The 22,042-nt window shown below is 44.0% G+C and overlaps 1 protein-coding gene across 1 annotated transcript in view; it reads left to right on the top strand.

Moving 5' to 3' along the window:
* The first annotated feature begins 13,201 nt into the window (after positions 1-13,201).
* FAM163A (family with sequence similarity 163 member A) overlaps positions 13,202-22,042 on the top strand; it is a 46,721-nt gene continuing 37,880 nt past the window's right edge. Inside the window, exon 1 of the mRNA XM_081112308.1 lies at positions 13,202-13,475. The gene's annotated coding sequence lies outside the window, so the exon portion shown is untranslated. The remainder of the gene's footprint in view (positions 13,476-22,042) is intronic.

Raw genomic sequence — 22,042 nt, forward strand, 5'->3', positions numbered from 1 at the left:
TTTATGTGATCATGGAGTCTGACAGATCCCAAGATCTGCAGGGTTAGTCAACAAGCTGAAGACCCAGGAGAGCCAATGATATAGTTCATGTCCGAAGGCCAGCAGACTCAAGACCCAGGAAGAGCCGGTGTTTCAGCTCAAGCCTGAAGGTAAGAAAAAGCCAATGTCCCAGGTTAAAGACAGGCAGGAGAATTCCCTGTTACTCAACAGAGAATCACTCCTTTTGTTCAGGTCAGGCCTTCTACTGATTAAGTGAGGTCCACCTACCCCTGGGAGGGTAATCTGCTTTATTCAGTCCATGAAATTTAAATGTTAATCTTGTCCAAAAAATACCTTAAAGAGATACCCACCCAGAATAATGTTTGACCAAATACCAAAAAACATGACCCGGTCAAGTTTTACATAAAATTGCCATCACACTATTGAAATTGAAAGTTGGTATTAATCTGAAGTATTTGCTATAATTTAGGACAGTGGTCGCCAACCGGTAGTCCATGGACCCCTGGTGGTCCGTGGGGTCCGAAAGGATGGCGACCGCTGATTTAGGATGTTAATTGTAATCCCTATAGCATCCACTAAAACGTTAACTAAAAATATATACAGAAACCACATGATTATCTCAATAGATACAGAAAAGCATTTGCCATACTCCAACACCCTTTTATTATTAAAACACTGAACAAACTAGGAATAGAAGGGAACTTCCTCAGCTGATAAGGGCCTTGATGAAAAGCTGCTGGTAACATTGTACATAGTGCTGAAAGACTGAAAGCTTTCCCCAAAAGATCAGGAACAAGACAACATGTGTACTTGTGTGACTTCTATTCAACATTTCACTGGAGGTTCAAGTTTGGACAATCAATAACTAAAACAAATAAAAGGCATTCAGATTGGAAAAGAGGAAGAAAATCTATCTCAGTTTGTATATAACATGATCTCATGTAAATGAAAACCCTAATAAACACACACAAAACCTATTAGAGCTAAGACACAAATTCAGCAAGGTTTCAGATATAAGATCCATATCCAAAAATCAATTGTTTTCCTTTACACTAGCAATGAACAATCTGAAAATGGAATTAAGAAAACAATTCAATTTACAATAGCATTAAAAAGAATAAAACATGTAGGAATAAATTTAACAGAAGTCCAAGACCTGTACATTAAAAGTACAAAATGTTACTGAAAGAAAACCTAAATGAAAAGACATTCCATGTTCATGTATTGGAAAACTTAATATAGTTAAGATGTCAATATTCCTAAACTGATCAACCCTTATCAAAATCCCAGCTGGCTTTCTGTAGAAATTGATAAGCTGGTCCTAAAATTTATATGTTAATTCAGGAGGCTCAGAATAGCCAAAACAACCTTAGATGGGGGGAAAAAGAGACCCAAGTTAAAGGATTTACACTTTCAGATTTCAAAACTTACTATTAAAGCTATAGTAGTCAAAACTGTGTGGTACTTAAGTATAGACATGTGAATCAATGGAACAGAATTGATAGGTAATAAACCCATACATTTGTGGTCAATTGATTTTTGACAAGGCTGCCAAGGATAGCACCCTTGGGAAAAGGATTGTCTTTTCAACAAATGGTGCTGGGATAAACAAATAGCCACATGAAAAAGAATTAAGTTGGACCCTACCTTGCATCATATACAAAATTAACAGAAAATGAATCAAAGACCTAATTTAAGAACTGCAATAGTAAAACTCTTAAGGGAAATTATAGGCATAAATCTTAGTGATCTTGGATTTAGCAATGATTTTTGTCCTACCCCTCATGTTTCATGAAGAATATTTACAGAGTATATTAGTCACTGATACTTCTTTTCCAAATTTCAGTGCAGGCATGTTAGAGGCACTCAGGTGACATTTTCCCTTATGGCAATTTATATCTGAACCCCTAGATCTTTAGAAATGAACAGCTTTCCCTAGTGGGATTTGGAATAGTAGCTTCTGTAATAATACTTGCAATGCCTTTGGAATAAAAAGAATTAGCATAAGGATTAACTTTGTTTAAAAGTCTATGTGAATTCTAGTGAAAACTAGAAACCTCCATCACTGAATGGCATTGTGTATGTAAGCCTGTTGCTTACAACCTCAGTCTTGGCAAGTATTAGAACACAAACTCTCAAGGATTGTTCCAAACAAATTGGGTCCCAAAAAAAGAAGAATGACTCATGGCAAGAACCCTGCAGAGTGCCTTTGTCTGTTTTTATGATTTATGATCCCCAACCTCAGTGGTGGCTCCCACAATGTGGTCCGGACCCACAGAGGCCGTGTCTGAAATTTTGGCAGAGAGAGGGGCATATACCATCTTGAACCTATCTTGGACTCACGAATCACCTTTCTTCCCTGCAAAGTTATCATCTGCTTAATTATAGATGAGAAGTTTGCATCTGTGGCCTGAAACCTGGGCCAGGTTTAATAAAACCTGAACTGGCTCCCAGTTTCCAAGGACAGTCAACATTCAAGGAATCCCGCTGCAAACTTTCCCAGGATTATGGAGATAATGAAAAATGCCAATCTTCCCCAAGTATAACGTTTTCTCAGATTCACGAGTGGCTACTAACAATAATCTATAACAAAAGTAACTGCTAATATAGCAGGGTTTGAGTGAGATGACAGGAAAACCAAAATTAACTATCAAGGTGACATACAAAAATCATTTCCCATCTGTGTTCGTTCCTCTTCCTCTAAAACAAAATGTAGGGCAGTTTGGTATGGCCCTGTAAAAGAGGGATGAAGGACTTCTCAAGATTCCTTAACTACCCGTAGTGTAAAATCCAATGTTTGGGAAATTCTGTGCAATTACTATTTTTATAGCTACTAACATGCATATTGTATAAAACTTAGAAGATTCAAAAATATCTACAGAGAAAGATCTCCCTCCCATCCATTTCCCTTAATCCTCCGGTGTTTATCTCAGGGGCAGTGATGCCAAGTACTATTCTAGGTCCGGTGGATAGAGCAGCGAACAAAACAGAGCCCCTATCCTCAGTGAGCTTACATTCTAGTCTAGAGAGACACGAAAGAGCTTTAGGAATTGATAAATCCTATGAGAAAAATAAAATAGCCTGAGGAGGACCAGCCTTTGAGATTCCCAAGGAGATCATGGTCAGCTCTGGTAAATGTTGCCAAAAGGTTAAGTATGGAGTAAGATGCAGTGGTATGTCTATAAGATTTCCCAACATGAAGATGGTTGGTGACCTTGGCAGGGGAGGGTAGGGAAAGGAACTGGGTTATAATGGGCAAAAGAATGCATAGAAAGTGAGACAGTGTTAGCCTGTAACAGTGGAGACCATGTTAGACACTCACTCTAGAGATCTGCTGTGAGTGGGCAGAGAGATGGGGCAGTAGCTGGACTATTGTGCAAGCTAAATAAAGTAGTGCATATAAAGTGCTGAGCCCAGCGCCTGGCACAGAGTGGGCACATAGCTATGCTTAGTATTGTGTTTCCTATCCCTACTCCTTTCTAGGTCTATTCCACGTTCATTTTTTCCTTAGAATGTTTTCCACCTATGATGGTCTTATTTGAGTCCTGGGAATGTAAAGGACTCAAAGAGTTACCTGGCGTTATGAATGATGGTGTATCTCTGGCCACTGTCGGACAAAAGCTACTCTTTGAGAAATTGTAATGGAAGGGCTTTGCGTTTTCAGTGGCCTGTCAGAGCGCATTTGGTGCTGATAGGATGAACTTAGATGACAGTGCATTTCAGCTTGAAATCATGCGCTGGAAGGTGCTGCGAAGTACCCAATCTCAGACAGTAAGTGATCTTTCTCCTTTTTTTCTCTGCTGCTCTGGTCATAGGGCAGAGGAGAGAGCACCCAGGGAATTTGTTGTCTCTAGACAGGTTTTCTGGCATTTTCATATTTTCCTGACAAATCAAGACGGGGTGGTGGTGGTATTTTTGTGGCTTATTTGGTCTTTTGTTTGCTAAATGTCTGCCAAATAGACACATTTCCCTAGTTGCCATCACTTAAATGTCCACAGTCTATCCGCGGGGATAAAAAGACAAAGCAACGTGCAGAAGGAAAAGTGGGCTGATGACGTTCCTCCTGAAGTCACTGCAGTGCTGTTCTGCAGAGCACCAACTCACTTCCCAGGCAGCAGAACCAGATGTTTCCAAACCTGGGCATCTGTGCACCAAGTCCTGTTGAAGAATCAGTTAGTTAATCCCAGCGTTCTCAGTTAATGCGCCTGTTTGTACCCAGCTGGCTAACTGTTGTTCTGGGAAGAGAACATTCCTTCTCATCTTCATGGCTGACAGTCAGAATAGACCCTCTGTTCTTCTCCTGCCAGCTGAAAGGCAGCACCCTGACGCTTCTTGCCTTGGAGTTGTTGCTTCTTAAAAGCCCTCCTTGTTGTCTCTAGCAGTCTCCTTTTCCCAAAGCAATACAGTGTATGTTCATTATATCATCCCAGGTATTTGTGACTTCAGTCACCCATTGCCTTGCACTGACATATAGTTGTTTTGTGTGCATCTTGTTTTTCCAACTATAACTGTGAGCCCCTTAAACTTCTTTGAATTCCTTTCAATTGAATATAGAATATAGACAGACATTCTGTAAGTACTTTTGAATTAGTTTTAATGCATTGCTTTACCCTCGAGGATCTTAGAATTTCACTGGGGAGGCGAGGGGTAACCAGATGAAATAGTGGGCTGATGATGAATAACAGGGCAGGGCAACAATTTAATGCCAGAGTGGAAATGTAGAGCCAGAGGTCCTATGCTGAGGATGTCAGGCGAGAGAAAGTCACGAGGCTGGGCCAGTCTGAGAAGGCTTGTACTTTGCCTGTAACAGTCTTCACTGTGTCCTGAGAGAAGAAGTAGGTAGTTGCCTTCAGAGTTGGCCTGGTTTGACCAATGAATCTCGCTAGCATGACAGTATTACCGCAACTGTCATTTTGTCCTTTGCACACTGATCTCTGCTTCCCAAAAGGAATTTGTTCTGCAGATCATCCCAGCTCCTGGCCCTGGGAGGTCTCACAGCAAACTCTACTTCTGCCCTCTTTTCCCACTCACTATCCAAAGCTCTTTCATCACTATTACTTTTTTTAAGCCTCTGTTTCTATGAAAAGATTTATCTTATGGTTCATCTCTCTAAAAGAAAGCGCCAGTAGCAGGAGAATGGGCGTAGAAAGGGTGCATATGTTTTCCTGCGCTGCTTTCTGGGTGCTGCATTTGTGCTTTTAATCTTGCTGCTGTCAAACTTCATTAGGAGATTTGAGCATCAGCCTCCTACCTCTGGGGCCTGCCTCCCATCAGCCCTGGCAGAAATGAGGATGGTGTTTGAGATTGGAAGAAAGATAGGTTGGGTATTACAGAGAGCCCTTACCCACCAACCTTCCAGCCTACTCACCTTTCATATTGCACAGGGGCATTTATCCTACCACTTGCAAGCACTGGCTGCATTAGGGAAGCCATCAGAAGGCCATGCGCTGGCATCCATAAAGTGGTTTAAAAACAGTAGTGGAAAATCAAGGCTAAGCCTCTGTAACCTTTGTACACCTTTGAAAGGGAATGGATTTCCTCTTTGGGGGAATATGGAGCAGTGCTGGAGGAGACCCTACTCCCATCAAAGTAGGAAGAGTCATTCCAAACAGTCCTGGCGGTCACGGTGACAGATGTTACAGCCAGACTGCCTTCACATCTGCTCTCTGATGTGGTTTTGCTGGGTCCAAGCAGTACGTGGACTCTTGCCTCAGAGGACCGGCAGTGAGCTGCTGGGAAGGAAGAGGCCCCCTGGTAACATTCCCTTTCTTGTCATTTGATATAAAGTAGAAACCAATGCCATAGAAAGAAACTAACTTGTGGACATTTTTAAATGTCAAATTGTGGATAAGGAATTATAGACTTGTATAAGAGAAAACCCATTGATCTAGGCTTCATAATCTGGTCCCTCTCTAGAGAAATCTGTGGTCTTAATTACTGATTAAGCAGTACATGGCATCTTTCAAAAGCAAACTTAAATCCTGACGCTGATTTAATACATGGTGTGAATGTCAGATGGCAGAGTTGGCCATGTGGAAGAAATTAAACTAACTGTCCTTTTTGATATCTCAGGAAGCTTGCAACAGAAGAACCTGTTTTTGGATTTTAAAAAATATTTTCCCCCAGTTATACCAACACCACCAAAACTGCTTTGGAAAATGAAGAACAGCCCCCTCAGATAAGGGAGGAGGAAATGTGTCCACTGGCCAAGGAGACTAGATTGATGCGTGAGTATCATCGCACTTCTGTTAAGTGATGTGGCCCCTGTCTGAATGTTACTTTGCTTTTTTAAAAATCTTCACCTGAGGACATTTTTCATTGATTTTTAGAGATAAGAGAAGGGGGGAGAGAGAAACATTGATGTGTAAGAGAAACATCAATTGGTTGCCTCTGACATGTTCCCTGACCAGGAATTGAACCCGCAGCCTAGGTATGTGCCCTGACTGGGAGTGGAATCTGTGATCTTTCTGTGTGCAGGTCAACACCCCTACCAACTGAGCCACAACGGCCAGGCAGATGGTCCTTTGATTTTATAATGAAAGTCAATAGATAAATATTACTGACTTTGCAAGCTACTTTACTAAGAGAGCAAAGGATATGGGTACTTTTTTCCTTGATGTTATCCTATATATATATCTTTAGCAGAAAGGCCATTTTCAGCCTAAATAAGTCCCCGCAGATTAAAACAACAACACATGAACACATGCCATGGCTTCCGATAGTGGCAGATTAAGTAATTCAGACCCAACCTCCTGAAGTATAAGCTAAAAATAAATAAAAGGTTGGTTAAAGGTTTATTTTCTAAATTAAAATATGTTTTAAATCTTCTTAAAAACACCAAAGAGCTAACAAGTTAATGAAGAATTACTGGCTTTAAGCACCAAGAGAAGATAGAAGTACAAAGAAATGAGCTTTACAGTTGGGGCCACTGGGGGGCATTTGGGGATTCTGGTTAGAGGTCCAAAGTTGGAGTCCATGGTTCACCCAAGGTGTGGCTGCTGCCCCACCCCCTGCTGATGGTTGGGATCATATACTCTAGGGCAGTGGTTCTCAACCTTCTGGCCCTTTAAATACAGTTCCTCATGTTGTGACCCAACCATAAAATTATTTTCGTTGCTACTTCATAACTGTAATGTTGCTACTGTTATGAATCATAATGTAAATATCTGATATGCGGGATGGTCTTAGGCGACCCCTGTGAAAGGGTCATTCGACTGACTGCCAAAGGAGTCTCGACCCACAGGTTGAGAACCGCTGCTCTAGGGTAAGGTGAATGGGAAGGGGAACAGTATTTGTACTTGGGTGTGGGCTGGATTTAGTGACTTACTCCTAATGAACAGTATATGGCAAAAGTGGTGGATACTCTTTCTCTACATGGTCTTTCATCCTGGGTTTCTTTACACCATGGTGGTCTCGGGGCTCTAAGATGACAAGGGAAGATGTTATAGGGCTTCTTTCTTAAGCTTTAGACTTTGGAACTCATACAGTATTACTTGCACCATATTCCACCGTATTCTGTTAGTAAGTCCCAAGGACAGCCAGAGTCTAGGAGGTGAAGAAAGAGACCCCACCTCTTCAGGGGAGAAGTACAAAGTCATACTGCAAAATACTATGGCCACTGGAATGAGAGAAGTTTCCTTCTGTATAAAGAGCATCTACAAAGACCTGCAAATGTTATACTTAATGGTGAAACTTAAGTTGTGCTTGCATATTCAGATCTGAAAAATGGCATTATAGCTCAAAAATAAATAAAACAAAAAGTGATAGAATTGAAGAGAGAGACAGTTCAACAAACCAAAGTTGGAAACTTCTAAAATCCCACTTTCAATCATAGACAGAAAACTAGACAGAAGATCAATGATGATATAGAAGACTTGAACAACACTATAAAACAACTAGATATACATCTATAGCACACTCCACCCAACAACAGCACATGAAACATTCTCTAGGCTAGACCATATGTTAGGCCATAAAATAAGCCTTAATAACTTCTAAAGGTCTGATATCATAGGAAGCATGTTCTCTTACCAGAATGGAATAAAATTAGATAATACAAACATTTGAGAATTTCAGAAATATGAATAAATTAATACACTCCCAAATAACCAATAGGTCAAGGAAGAAATCACATGGGAAATTAGAAAATTTGAAATGAATGAAAATAAAAAACAATACACCAAAACTTATGCAGCAAAAGCAGTGCTAAGAGAAAAATTTATACCTGTAAACAGCAATTTTAAAAAATAAGAAAGCTCTCAGATTCATTACCTAAACTTCCACTATAGAAAACTAGAAAAAAATAACAAACTAAACCCAAAGCAAGAAGGAAGGAAGGAAATAATAAAAAGATTAAGGTGGAAATAAGTACAATAGAAAATAAATATAAAATCTATGAAACCAAAACTAGTTATTGGGAAAAATCTACAAAATTGACAAACCTTTAGCTAGACTGACCAAAAAAATAAATAAAAAACTCAAATTACTAAGCTTAAGAATGAGAGGAAGGTAATCTCCTACCTCCTTCCAACTGTACAGAAATAAAATGGATGATGAAGGAATGCTATAAACAATTGTACACCAATTAGAAAACCTAAATAAAATGGACTAAGTCCTTCAAAGATGCAAACTATGACACTGACTCAAGAAGAAATAGAAAAATCTGAATACCTATAGCAAGTAGATATTGATTGATAATTTTAAAACTACTCACAAAGAAAAACCCAGTCCCAGATAGCTGATGAATTACACTGTTTAAAGGTGAATTAACACCAATCTCTCACAAACTCTTTCATTAATAGAAGAGGAGGGAACACTTCCCAATTCATTTTATGACATTAGTGTTACCCTGGTACCAAAATCAAAAATAAAACTGACCCATGTCTTTCATGAATATCAATGCAAAATGCTTTAAAATATATTAGTAAATATTGTTTCAAGCAATATAAAAAAATGATATACTAACCCATGTGGGCTTTATTCCAGGAATACAAGGCTGGTTGTTTTTAGTCAATGTAATCTACCATGTTAACAGGCTAAAAAAGGAACAAAACAAAAATCACATGATTATCTAACCCGATGTAAAAGCACTCAACAAATTCAACACTCATTTATAGCAAAAACTTTCACAAAAATAGGAATAGAAGGAAAATTTATCAACTTGATACCGACAGCTAAATCTTTGATATCTAGGGCTAGAGTAAGAGTTCTTAGATAGATTTACACCAATAGCACGACCCACTGTAAGAAAAAGTGAAAATTTGGACCTTATTAAAATTAAAAACTTTCTCTGTAAAATCCCATGTAAAAGGGGTAAAAAGACAAGCTACAGACTGGGAGAAAATATTTTCAAACCACATACCTGCCAAAGGACTAGGATCTAGACTAAAGAACTCTCAAAACTCAACGATGTTTTTGTAAAACAAAACCAAACCAAAAAATCCAATTAGAAATGGCCAAAAGATAAATAGATAGCCAAAGAGAATATGTAGATGGAAGTATAGATGCCATGCCAAATAAGTAAATGGAAAGATGTTCAACATCATTAGCCATTGGGAAATGAAAATTAAAGCAACAATAAGATATCACTACACATCTGTCAAATGGCTAAAACTTAAAAACTAGTGACAACATCAAATGCTTGCAAGGATGTGGAGAAACTGGGTCACTTACACATTGCTAGTGGAATGCAAAATGGTATAGCTACCTTAGAAAACAAGTTGGCAGTCTCTTAAAAATCTATGCATGCAACTACCATATGATCCAGCAATTTTACTCCTGGGCATTTATCCCAGAGATATGAAACGCATGTTCACAAAAAACTTGTACATGAATGTTTATAGCAGGTTTGTTAGTAAAGCTCAAAACTGGGAGTGGGGGAAGGAACAACAGCCAAATGTCTTTTAATGGGTTAGTGAGTGGCTAAGCAAACCATGACACGTCCATACCACCCAATAAATAAACCTAGATGAATCTCCCAAAAATTACACTGTATGGAAAAAATTAAAAAGATTACATACTTTATGATTTCCTTTATATAACTTTCTTGGAATTCCACAGTTTTATAAATGGTAAACAGATAAGTGGTCTCTAGAGGTTAGGGATGGGGAGGGGTGTCAAAGGGAAGTAGATGTGACTATAAAAGGGAAATATGAGGGATTCTTCTGGTTTTGTTCTGTATCTTGAGTGTCTCAATGCCAATGCCAATGTCAATATCCTAGTTTTGATATTGGACTAAAGTTTTGCAAGATGTTAACAATGGGACAAACTGGATAAAGGGTACCTGGGATCTATCTGTCTTATTTCTTACAATTGCATGTGAACCTATAATTATCTCAAAATGAACATTCTGATTTTAAAAATTATTCTTGATCCAATGATCAAGATTAGCAAGTAGAGGAAGATACTTGCAGCCTATAACTGACAAAGGCATATAGACAGAATAAACAACAAGCTTTTATGAATCAAGAAAAAGTCAGATGACTCACTGTAGAAATAGGTAAAGATTTGAACAAGCACTTCACAAGGCAAAATTCAAATAGGCTATAAACACATGTAAAAGCGCTCAGCCTTATTAGAAATTAAGGGTATGAATGACAATCACAATTGTGATACAATTATGCATCCACCAGATTGATAAGCATTAAGAAGTCTAACAATACGATGTTTTGGCAAGGATGTGGAGCAACTACCATCCATCTTTAGTGGGAGTGTAAATTTGATGACCACCTTGGAAAACAATATGGTATTCCTTAATAATAAAAGAGTAATATGCAAATTGACCCTAACAGCAAAATGACTGGGAATGACTGGTCACTATGACACACACTGACCACCAGGGGGCAGACACTCAGTGCAGGAGCTGCCCCCTGGTGGTCAGTGCACTCCCACAGGGGGCGCTCTGCTCAGCCACAGGCTGCCAGTATAGCAGTGGTGGTGGGAGCCTCTCCCGCCTCCTCAGCAGTGCTAAGGATGTCTGACTGCAGCTTAGGCCTGCTCCCCACTGGCAATGAACATCCCCCGAGGGCTCCCGGGCTGCCAGAGGGATGTCTGACTGCCAGCTTAGGCCCAATCCCCTGGGGAGCGGGCCTAAGCCAGCAGGTGGTCGTCCCCCAAGGGGTCCCAGACTGCGAGAGGGCACAGGCCGGGCTGAGGGGACCCCCCCCCCCCAGTGCACAAATTTTTGTGCACCAGGCCTCTAGTTCTTTAATAAAGTTATATAAGCATACCCTGTAGCCCAGCAATTCTACTCCAAGGTATACACCCTAAAAAGTTTGCATTTGCACATCTGGAGATATATACAAGGACTTTATTAGCAGTATTATTTGTAGTGGCTGCAATGATAACTACATGCAACAAGAATGAATGACCTCACAGACATAATGAAGTGAAAAAAGAGGCCAGAAGCACACACACACACACACACACACACAAGTTCATGCTAAACAGAAAGTAAAACTAAATGGTCATGTTTAGGGATGCTTAACAATTTTATAAAACTTTAAAGATATAAAGGACATAAATACTATAAAGTAAGGATCGCTGTTGCTTTAGGGGGAAGGGAAGGGGTGGGGAGGGGAGGGGAGGGGAGGGAAGGGAAGGGAAGGGAAGGGAAGGGAAGGGAAGGGAAGGGAAGAGCTATGAATGGAAATTGGTGGGCAGGGGAGGTTCTGGGGTGATGGCAATGACCTGGGTGCTGATTGCACAGCTTTGGTTTATGGTGACTCATGAGGCTATACATGTATCTTGTCTTCACTTTCTGTCTGTTTATAACCCAGTAACATATCTCTTCATATTTCAGTTTTGCCTTTGAGAAGAAATGAGATGGAGGAATTTAGGTGTGAAGTTTGTGTACGAAAAGGCAGCACATGAAAATCTGAGGTCAAAATTAAAAACCTGTGATAAGAGAGAGGAAATAAGTGGAGTGTTGAAGTCACCGGTAAACCTGCTGGAAGGATCAGGTGGGTAGCTTGCCTTTGGATGTTTGTTTGTTTGTTAGTTTAGAACAGTGATTTAGGAATAATACAGGTTGCTCCAAGTGCTAAATTTCTTACTCCCTCTACTTTACAAGTTGGGCCTGGGCTGAGGGACCAAGCTTTTTATTTTATTATATGTTATTTTATTTTTTATTGATGCATTATTCACCATTGACTTGAATCATCCAGACTACCCAGGGTATGCAGAGGAACACATTTGATTTGAGGAGAACACTCCCTGTTTGAGCCCCTGTTAACCTGGGTGGCCCCATCCCACCCTCCTCCCGGTCTTCAGTCCAACCAGGATCGGAGAGCAGAGTGAGGAGAAAGATGAGCAGACCAGGGCAGGGAAGAGTTCCACGTTGAGATGCTTCGGACGTGCTAAAAAGTGACAGTTCCCTTCCATCTCCTCCGGTCATGTTCTCAGAGCAGACTGATGTCAGAAATTGTCGTTAGGGGTACAGCGCAGAAGCAGCCGGTAGACTTTTAAACATTCATTGTGGGTGGAGTGGCGGTCAGCTTTGCTTCTTTCCTGCCAGATCTCCCCATCACAACTATAGTTACACACTGTCTGCTCCGCCGGGAGTCCTGTGGGCAGCGACTCACCCTGGTCCTAAGGCGTTCTCGCAGGGTTTCCCGTGCTGGACCTGTCTGTACATAGCACGCCGAGCTCCGAGTTTGCATTTCTTAGGCACAAGGACAGTGGAGCTAGAGGAAGGCACCAGCCCGCGCTGTTCTATCCCCTCCCTTCGCTCTCCTGTGAACAGGCTCTGGGGTGGGGGCTCTCCCAGGGGTGGGGCCCGCGCCAATCAGGTCGCGCGGTACCTGCCCCCAGCCCTGGCTACCTGGAGGGGCCGTGAGGTTCTGGGCTGGCTCGGTGCAGGGCCAGTACTCAGAGCGCCACCCCGGCCCCCGGTGCCCGGAAGGACGAGCGCAGACCCCGTGGGAGTTGCCTCAGGCGCGGAGCTGGCTCAGCCTCGGTAACGGTAACGGGTTGGGGCGCTCCTGGGCACCTGGTTCCTCCAAGGAAGGAAGAGGAGGGCGGAGACGGGGCCTGGCGAGCGGAGGACCCCCGCAGGACACTGGGTCCGCGCGGGGATGTCCCTCGAAAGTGAGCCTCTGCACCGGGATAGCGCGTCCGGGCTGCCTCCCACTGTCCATCTTGAGCTTGACCTTGGCGCTGTCGGGCTGGGCTGGGCTGGGTCCGCAGTTGGCTCTCCCTCTGCACAGTAAGCCGTTCACTCTGAAGGGCGCGGATGTGCTGGGGGAGGCGGGCGGCTCCGGCCTGGTAGCCCGGCTGCAGGTCGAGCGCCCCCGCCTCCTGGCAGGACTCGGGAGTCCCTGCCCCAGAGTGCAGCCTAGCGCTTGCCTTACCTCCGCCCGCCTCGCCGATCTCCTCCGCGGCGCGTTCCTCCTGCAGCCGGACCCCACAGGACGCGCTGCTGCTCCCCGTGGCGCGACCACCCGAGGACCATGCGGTGGCCTGAGCGCTGGGCGCACGTGAGTGAGAGGCGCGGGGACCGAGTGGGGGGAGCGGCCGGATGGGAGCGGCCGGATCCGTCTGCGCGGCCAGGTGGGTCCGAGAGCGCAGGCACCTCTGGGCCCGCCTGGCCACCGGGCTAGGTTTGCTGGAGATTTTCCTGGAGTTGTATAGAATGAAGAGGGAGGCGGTGCGTTAGCGGCGCGCCTCCACCTCTCTGCCTGTGCATTCGGGTCCAGAACAGGGTTGGAGACACCGGACCCTCGCCTGGGTCACCAGGCAAGTCTTCCGAAGGCCCCAGAGCTGGTGGCCCTCACCCTTATCCCTTGGGGCTGGTGTGGCCTTCTGGGCTCCAGAATCCAACCACAGCGAAGCCACCTCCCTCCCCCTTGCTCAGTGGCCTTGGAGGAGGATTTGGCCCAAGTAGAGAGACCAAGGGGCGAGCAAAAAGCCTCGGGTCAGGAAGAAAGCCTAGTTCTGCTCCTTCATTCTGAGTCTCTGGCCAGGCTGGGGTGAACCAAGTGCAGGGCTCCAGCAGGCTGGCGGCAAAGGTGGCATCCTGGGTCCCCCACGGCAGCGAAGGAGGCAGCGGGGGAGATCTGTCTTCTCCGTCAGCACTCTGGGGCTCCATACACCCCCCATGTTTTTCAGCCACACTCGAGCATTCCTTTTCTCTGAGTGGGTTTGTGTGGAGACCTGGAAGTTTGCTCTTCTAGCAACTTTGCGGGGTAGGTATCCAGCCAGGAGCCCTAACCCTAACCCCAGCCCACACTCGTGGCCTGGCTGGAGGACAGGGTTTGGGAGGAGGGGAGCCTCATGGGCTGGGCTAGGGGCTTCTGAAGAGGCAGCAGTGTAACTGGCAGGGGTGGACGTCTGTGCGGTCGGATCCCAGTGCCCTGCCACACCCTCCAGTGTCTGAGCCAGACCCACATTTTATGTCGCCTAAGAGACAAACAGTGATGCAGGGACTTTAGATCCCGTGTGTCCACTCTGCTTCAGAATCGGGGGATTCGGAGACCTCAGGGGAAAGGCAGTTTCCTGTGTGTGCTAGTGCAGCGCCCCTAAGTACATCCAGATCCTGCCCCTTCCCTTCTAGGGGAAAACAGAGCAAAGGAATGTTCTCTGAAAGCAGTTGTAACTTCTCAGTTCTCTCTCAGGCGGTCTCAGCTCCATGCCCGAGGGGACCTAAACCAGCATTAGAGATGGGGGTCATGTTGGCACCCAGACAGGAACTAAAATGTGCTCCCCAAGGTTTAGCTGTGGCGTTAGCTGAGTCAATAGCATCGTTTCCCCTCTCACATAAGGGGCATGGCTATAGTTTCTACAGCCTGGGGGGTGAAATGAGACAGGACCATGTGGGAATGGGAAAAGCCTCTGAAGTCCTTTGGGGTGGGGGTGGGGTGGGGGACCCATGTGTACATAGAAACCTTGTTTGGGGCATCGCTGGCATTTCTGCCAGAACTAGAAATCTGCGTTTTGTGGCCTCATCGAAACCGTGCTCGGGAAAGGCTCCGATGCTGGGGAGGGCAAATCCCTCATGTTTTGCCCAAGGATCTCTGTTTTGTCTCTAGCTTGCCCGTCTGTAATTGGAAATGAGCTCTGCTCAGTCCAGAGAGTGCCTCTGTCTGAATGCAAACATCGTCTGGTAACAGGGAAGCCTGGCACAGAAACAGCCCCTCTAACCTCCAGGCACAGCAAGGGGTTTTAGCGATATCTCCTGCTAACTGTGGAAGGAGGCTGGGTGGGTCACAGGAGGAGCTGGGAATCCTCCCGGTAGCTATTTAACAAAGAGCTATTTGGCCCTAGCGGGGCTGTTCCAGGTTCTGTCAGTTGTGAAAAGGGCCCTGAGGTCTAGGATCTGGCCTGATGGAAAGTTGCTACCATTTGTTAAGTACCGTCTATGTGCCATGCACAAGGCTTTGTGAAATCAGTATCATTATCCCCATATTTCATGTGAGTGGACTGAGTTTGGAAAGGGTTAAGTGATTTGCTAAGATCTTTAAGCTGATAAGTGGCAGAGCTGTGCTTGGAATGCGGGTCTCTCTGGTTCCAAAGTCCCTGCTCCTTCCACGGGGCCACTCTCCTCCCGCGAAGAACTGACACATACGCGGTCACTGAAAACCCAGAGCCATTGTGAACAAGAGGTGTTTGTGACCCCGTTAGGCTTCCCGGATAGTGCTGGCCTGGTAAATGCATGCTCTTCACTCCACGTAGGACTCAGGGATTTAATTAATACACAGAGCTTAATTCTTTAACATGTAAAATGCAAACTACAATGACATACTTATTTACCATTCAGTTAGCAAACTTCATAAAGACTGATAAGCTACTGATGAGGTTCTGGTAAAACAGGCACTTTCATATGTTGCTGTTAGGAGAATAAATTGGTACAACTTCTTTGGAAGGCATTTTAGAAGCATCTTTCAAAATTTGAAATGCCCATGCCATTGACACAGTGGTTCCGTTTTTTTAGACATTTATCTTGCTGTTATACTTGCCTAAGGGCACAAAGAAACATATGTATATTGTAGCATTATTTGAGCTGTGAAAGAACAACCTATATACTCACCACAGCGGGGTAGTTAAATACTTTGTGGTACTTCCAGATAGTCAAATACTGGCCTCTTCATCCATAAAAAAAGAAGTAGGAGAAGCTTACTCTAAAACTGACATGGAACAATTTGCAAGATACATGGCTAAGTGGAAAACATGCATAGAGTGTTTATAATATGCTACTGTTCACGTTATAAAAGAGGAGGAAGAGGGAGTGTTCCAAGATATTTGCTTGTCAGTGCATAGCTATATACACAAAACCTAATATCTGTTGCCTCCAGGGAGAGTGGACCTGTAAACTCTCTGTATCTTTTCAATTTTGAACCATGTGATTGCATTAACTATTTTAAAAATTATTCTCCTTGCTCTGTGCCTGACATTCTTTCAAGCTCTTTTCTAGCTGAATGGTGTGGGACTACTCCCTCCTGCCCCCCCCCCCCAAACACACACACACCCTCGGGTTGCTTAAGAGGTTTCCACTGTAATAAAAGCCAGCAGGCTGTGAGACCACACAGAGCCCATAGTATCTGGCCATCCAAAATCCCTTTCACTATGCAGGTTGTGCTTGGAAAACTGGAATTGTGTGTGTGTGTGTGTGTGTGTGTGTGTGTGTGTGTTTAGACCTCTCTGAGCTGGATAGGCAGGATCTTATCCTCCAACTTTGAAAGCAAATGGAGAAATAGAAACTACCTCTCTTTTTATTGCCATAATGTTCCCCTATACAGGATGAAGCATCAGCAATCAGATGGCATTAATAAGGGCACGGGAGGAGCTCTGTGGCTGGATATCTGAGGGGCAGAGGGTATGTCCGTTTATTTATGGTGTTGTATTTGGAGAGGAAGAGAGATCCGCTTGAAAGAAGAGGGTTGGAAATTATTCTGGGACCCAGGACTCTATTGCCCCAGAGGAGGAGGGAAGGTTATTTGAGTTTCACACTATCCGTCCATGTGTCCCTGGATGCCCCTTTGGGTGCTTTTTATCAGCACAGATGCCCAGCTCAGTTGTGTTTCCTCTCCCCCAAGAATTGCCTTCTTGATCACCCAGGCTTGCGGCCAGCGGATGCACGAAGGGGATGGAGGCAGGTATCAGGCACTGCCTCCACTCCTTCAGGTAGGACAGGCTGTTGAGCAGCAGGAGCAATGGAAGAAAGGCTCGCTTCCAGCCACACCAGACGGGGCTCCCCTGCACTGTTGGGTGGTTAGGCTTCATTTCAGTTAGTCTGCTAAGCACTCTGCCCACACTATGTCATTTAATCTCTAGATCAGGTATGTGTGAGAGCCCAGGCTCATTGCCATCAAGCAAACAACACCTTTCTGCTCCCCCTTCAATGACTTTTCTGTTCTCTGCACACAGGTGCTCGCAAACTCAGTTTGGGCATTAACAGCATGTGGCTGAGCATTTCATGCCTTGATAGATGATCTGGAATCTTTGCAGTCTGGATAGGTTTGGACAAGGCACAGTTCAGGGACAAAGCAGTCAGCGTTCTTGGTTTGGATTTCCATCTGTCTTGCTTCTATCTCTGTGTGTGCATTAGGGTTGGGCTGAGTGGGCAGTGTGTGATGTTCCCCAGGGACGGAGGGAGGAGAAGGAGTGATTGCCTCTGCTTTGGTCCAGATGTAGTGCCCAGAAGGGCGGTGAGGATGGGCTTATGAGGCCCTGTGTCTGCACCCAAGGAGGAAGGTGAACGGGGTGGTCTCTGAGCCGCAGGTCTGTGCTGGGAGTCTGTTTGGAAAAAAAAAATAGCCTGAAAACTCAGAGCCCTGCTCATTGCAAACCTTTCTCCTCCCACGCAGCTCACAGGCTTGGGCTCACCTCTGACTCACATTCCACTTCAGAAAGAAACAGCTTGAATTTTCCCCAAAATAAATTCTGGGGCACACTGGACAGCTGCTGCTTCTGTGTGCTGCTGCTGCCCGCAGGGGTGAGAGCAAGAAGCTGGAACGGGCTCTCGGCCACGGCTGCCAGAACCTAGCCAGGAGGGCGCCCCAACTATTTTCTACAAGTCACCTTATATCGCATACAGAAAGTGTTGTTTGCATAGCATACTGTAACGGATGATCTGTTTAACCACTTCAATTTAGAAAATATCTATTGTTCAAGGCCCTGGGAAGACAGAAAGATGTGGGTGGCATGGTCCCTGGGCTTGAGTTGCCCACAAGGCAGAGTTGGGAGAGGAGCATTCACATCACCAAGAGGGCCCTGCAGACTAAAGTTCACCTTTAGGGGAGATACAAGCAATATGCTGTCATGTGCAGAGGAGCTAAAGTGAATCAAAGGCTGGCCCAAGTAACTCTGGTAGATTATTAAGGTCCTTTGGAGGAGGTGAGTTTTTAATTGGACCTTGAATGTTAAGTATGATTTTGATAGGCAAGCTCAGTAGAAGTGGCTAAGAAAACTGCTTGGCTAAAGGCATAGGGCTACAATAGAATATGGAGTGTTTAAAATAAATCAATATTCATAATGTCTTCATTTACCCAACTTCTGTCATAGACATACTACATAGTACTTTTTTGGTACTCACAGAATGAAACTGTTTATATCCCCATAAAAATAATCAATCACTATGATTTTTTTGGGTGGTAAAATCAACACAGCTTGACCATAGATTAGATATTAAAAGTGAAGGCCACAGGCCCAAGATCTATAAAGCTATAATACGTTTATATCAGATTCATTTTGCTTTAAAAATAATGGATGGTGTTTTACAGATGGAAAATCAACATTTTGGGCATCAAACTGCTGTCACCATTAGTTTTTCAGTGAGGAGGCAGCAGGGCCTAGGAAGAGCACTGGGAGGAGGATTCTCCTTCCTCCTGACCATTTTATTCATGCTTACTCATTCCATTATTCCTGCACTCAACAAACATAATCCGTGTGTCTGGGCCAAGTGCTTGGCTGGCTAGGGAGAGATAAAAGGAAATACCACAGGAAGATCAAGGGAAAGACCTCCGGGAACTCAGGCGGACCTGGGACATATGGCAGGTTCGGTTCTAGACCACTGCAATAAAGTGAATATTGCAATAAAGCAAGTCACAGAAATTTTTTGGTTTCCTAGTGCATATAAAAGTTATGTCTACACTATACCGTAGTCTATTAAATGTGCAATGCCATTATGTCTAAAAAGTTTACATACGTTAAGTAAAAAATGCTTTATTGCTAAAAAATGCTAATCATTATCTGAGCCTTCAGTGAATTGCAATCTTGTTGCTGGTGGAGGGTTTAACACTAGCAGCATCAAAGATCACTGATCACAGATCACCATCACAAGCATAATAATAATGAAAAAGTTTGAAATATTAGGAGAATTACCAAAATGTGACATAGAGACATGGAGTGAGCAAGTACTGTTGCAAAATTGGTGCCCAGAGACTCACTCAACATGGAGCTGCCACAAACCTTCAGTGTGTAAAAAGCGCAGTATCTGTGAAGCCCCATAAAACAAGGTATGCCTGTTCATGGGAGAGATCACAAGAGAAGGTAATAAATGCCTTAGTGAAAATAGGGACAAAGGGTAATGGGGAAATGTATGTTCAATAAATGCTGGTTGCTAAAATAAACAGACAGCATGATAAACAGTACCAGATACCTCCAAGAGAACAAATCAAAGAGCAAAACATTATTTCTTTGGATTTGGCCAGTGAGTATCAAACACTTGTTCATGTCCTGACCTCCATGGAAACTGTGATGCTCTCCGGATAGCACTGTGAAATATTTACATATTAAAATGGCTGAATATATGATAATTTTTAAATCAGAGAGCATCTTATGCTAGATTCTACCACAGATATAGAATAGCAGGCACTAAGTTTTAAGAAAGAGACCTTTATAGAACAAAAACTTTTAATTGAGAATATTCTGTGAGCTCATTTTTCTGTGAATTGAGGAAGGACTGCCAAGATTCTATTTTAGTGCAGGAAACCCTCAGTCCAGCTGGTAGAACCCAAGGCTCCACAGGAGCACAGCGCTGGCAGTGTGAAGGCTGTTGATGACTTTAGCAAGGGCGACTTCAGAGGAGTAATGAGGCCAGAAGCTAGACAGAGTTGGGTTGAAAAGTGAGGATTGCATTCACAAGATGTCAGCAAATATTTATTGAGTGGCAAATAGTATTGAATGTCACAGGGGATGCAATGTTTGTGGTTTCATTATGTTTCAATGAGAGACAGTTGAACACATTTAAATGCCAACAGAAAGGATCCACTTGAATGGAAAAGTGATAGGTTAAGGAAAGGTAATTCATAATAAAATTCCTAAGAAGATGTGTGGACAGCATCAGATACGCAGGTGAAGGGACTGGCTTTGAGTAGAGGAGGGACCGTTCTTTGGGCCAAGAAGAGGAGGAGGAGAGGATAAGGGCAGATATCAGTATATTTATATGTGGTGGTGGGAAGATGAGGGTGTTGCCATCGAAGGAAGGGTGGATAGCTGGGAGACAGGATGGAGGAATCAATTTATTTAATGGAAGTGAGAGAAAGGGTGAAGAACCTAAAAAAGATGCTAATATTGGAGCACTTATTAGCTATGTGACACTGAGCCCATTCTCTTACCTGTAAGATGGAAGTAGTAACGAGGTTGCCTATTCCAGAGTTATGCCTAGCCCACAGTAAGCGATCAACAGATGTGGGCTGCTGTTTTGATTTTCATCCTGTCAGTGCAGTGCCGAACACATAATTGGTTTTGGTATGAAATAGTCGTCAATACTCCCAGATTGTTAGTACCTAAGGAGTAGATGGACATTCCTCCATTGACACTTGTCTCACATCCCAATGCTGAAGCACCAATCTCTTTCTTCTCTAAGCACTTGGAAGCTTTTCCACTACTTAATGCTGAGGGATTTGTATGTGGTGCTTAGCCAGGGCAGATTCTATTAAGGAATTTAATCATACAGGCAGGGCACTAGGCCAGGGTGAAGAGAGAAGAGGTTCAATTAATTCAAGAGCCCAATTTCCCCTGGCCTCATTCATATAACAGAGGACAAGGCGTTTATGGGATTCATTCCTTTATTTCTTTCATAATATCTGTTGAAGCCAACTTTGAGCCAGGCCTGTACCCAGGCTGAGATGCGGAGATGAATAGGAGTGGTTTCTGCCCTCAGATATGTATCACAGTTTGAGATCATCCTAGATAAGATTTTGGGTTAGGCTAGGGATGAGGGCAGGAAGATGAAGTAGTTCACCCTTGCTGGTGTCAGTACCCTCCCTGATGTAGACAAAGTTGTGTGTGAAGAACGAAGAAGATGGCATTCCAATGAGGTCACAAGAAGAAGGGTGAAGGTTTGGGACCGTCCCTAAGGGGAATAGAAATATTGTGACTGAAAGTTTCAAGTTTTTAAGCCCAGACAACTGAACAGTGAAGATTGTGTTGATAGAAATGGGAGTTATTTGGGGGGAAACTTGGGAGAATGGGAGGGACATTGTAGAGCCTGTTAAATGTGGGGCAGTAACAGGGAACCAATAAGAACAAGTCCCACAGGTGATGCGACTATCTCATGGGTACATGGCTGTCAAAAGCCAGCATCCTCTCCAGCCTCCAGACTGCATAACAGAGCAAGGGGGAGGAGAAACCGATGAGAGGTTCAGTGCTTGCTGTGGGAGAGTCTCTAAGCGCCGAGTGACATGGGCTAAAAGGTGTTGATACATTACTGGATTCCTGATGCCTCATTAATTGAAAGGTCAAATGTGGAAAAGTAGATTGGGCAAGAACATGCTGATATGACCTGGGCGACAGTGCTTATTTGGATTTCAGAGCTTTCCTCAATCCAGTTAATCTTCCCAAATGTTTACCCAGGGCAGAAGCATAAAACCTGGGACAGGTACAGGTTAGAGGAGGTTAGCAAAGGCCAGATCATGACAGCAGATGCAACCTTTGGGTCTCAAGGGGCAAGTGACTACGTGGTGGAAACAGGAGCAGATGAGAGGTGTGGGCTCTCCAAGCTCCCAGTCTAGGCTCCTCCAATGTATCCCTCCTCTTGCTACCACAGGGTTCCTTCTAAAGTCTAGAACCTCTTAAGACTGTTCAGTGTTCCCCTCGTGTGCCC

Source organism: Myotis nattereri, assembly GCF_964212035.1.
Source record: "Myotis nattereri genome assembly, chromosome: 18".
Lineage (NCBI taxonomy): Eukaryota > Metazoa > Chordata > Mammalia > Chiroptera > Vespertilionidae > Myotis > Myotis nattereri.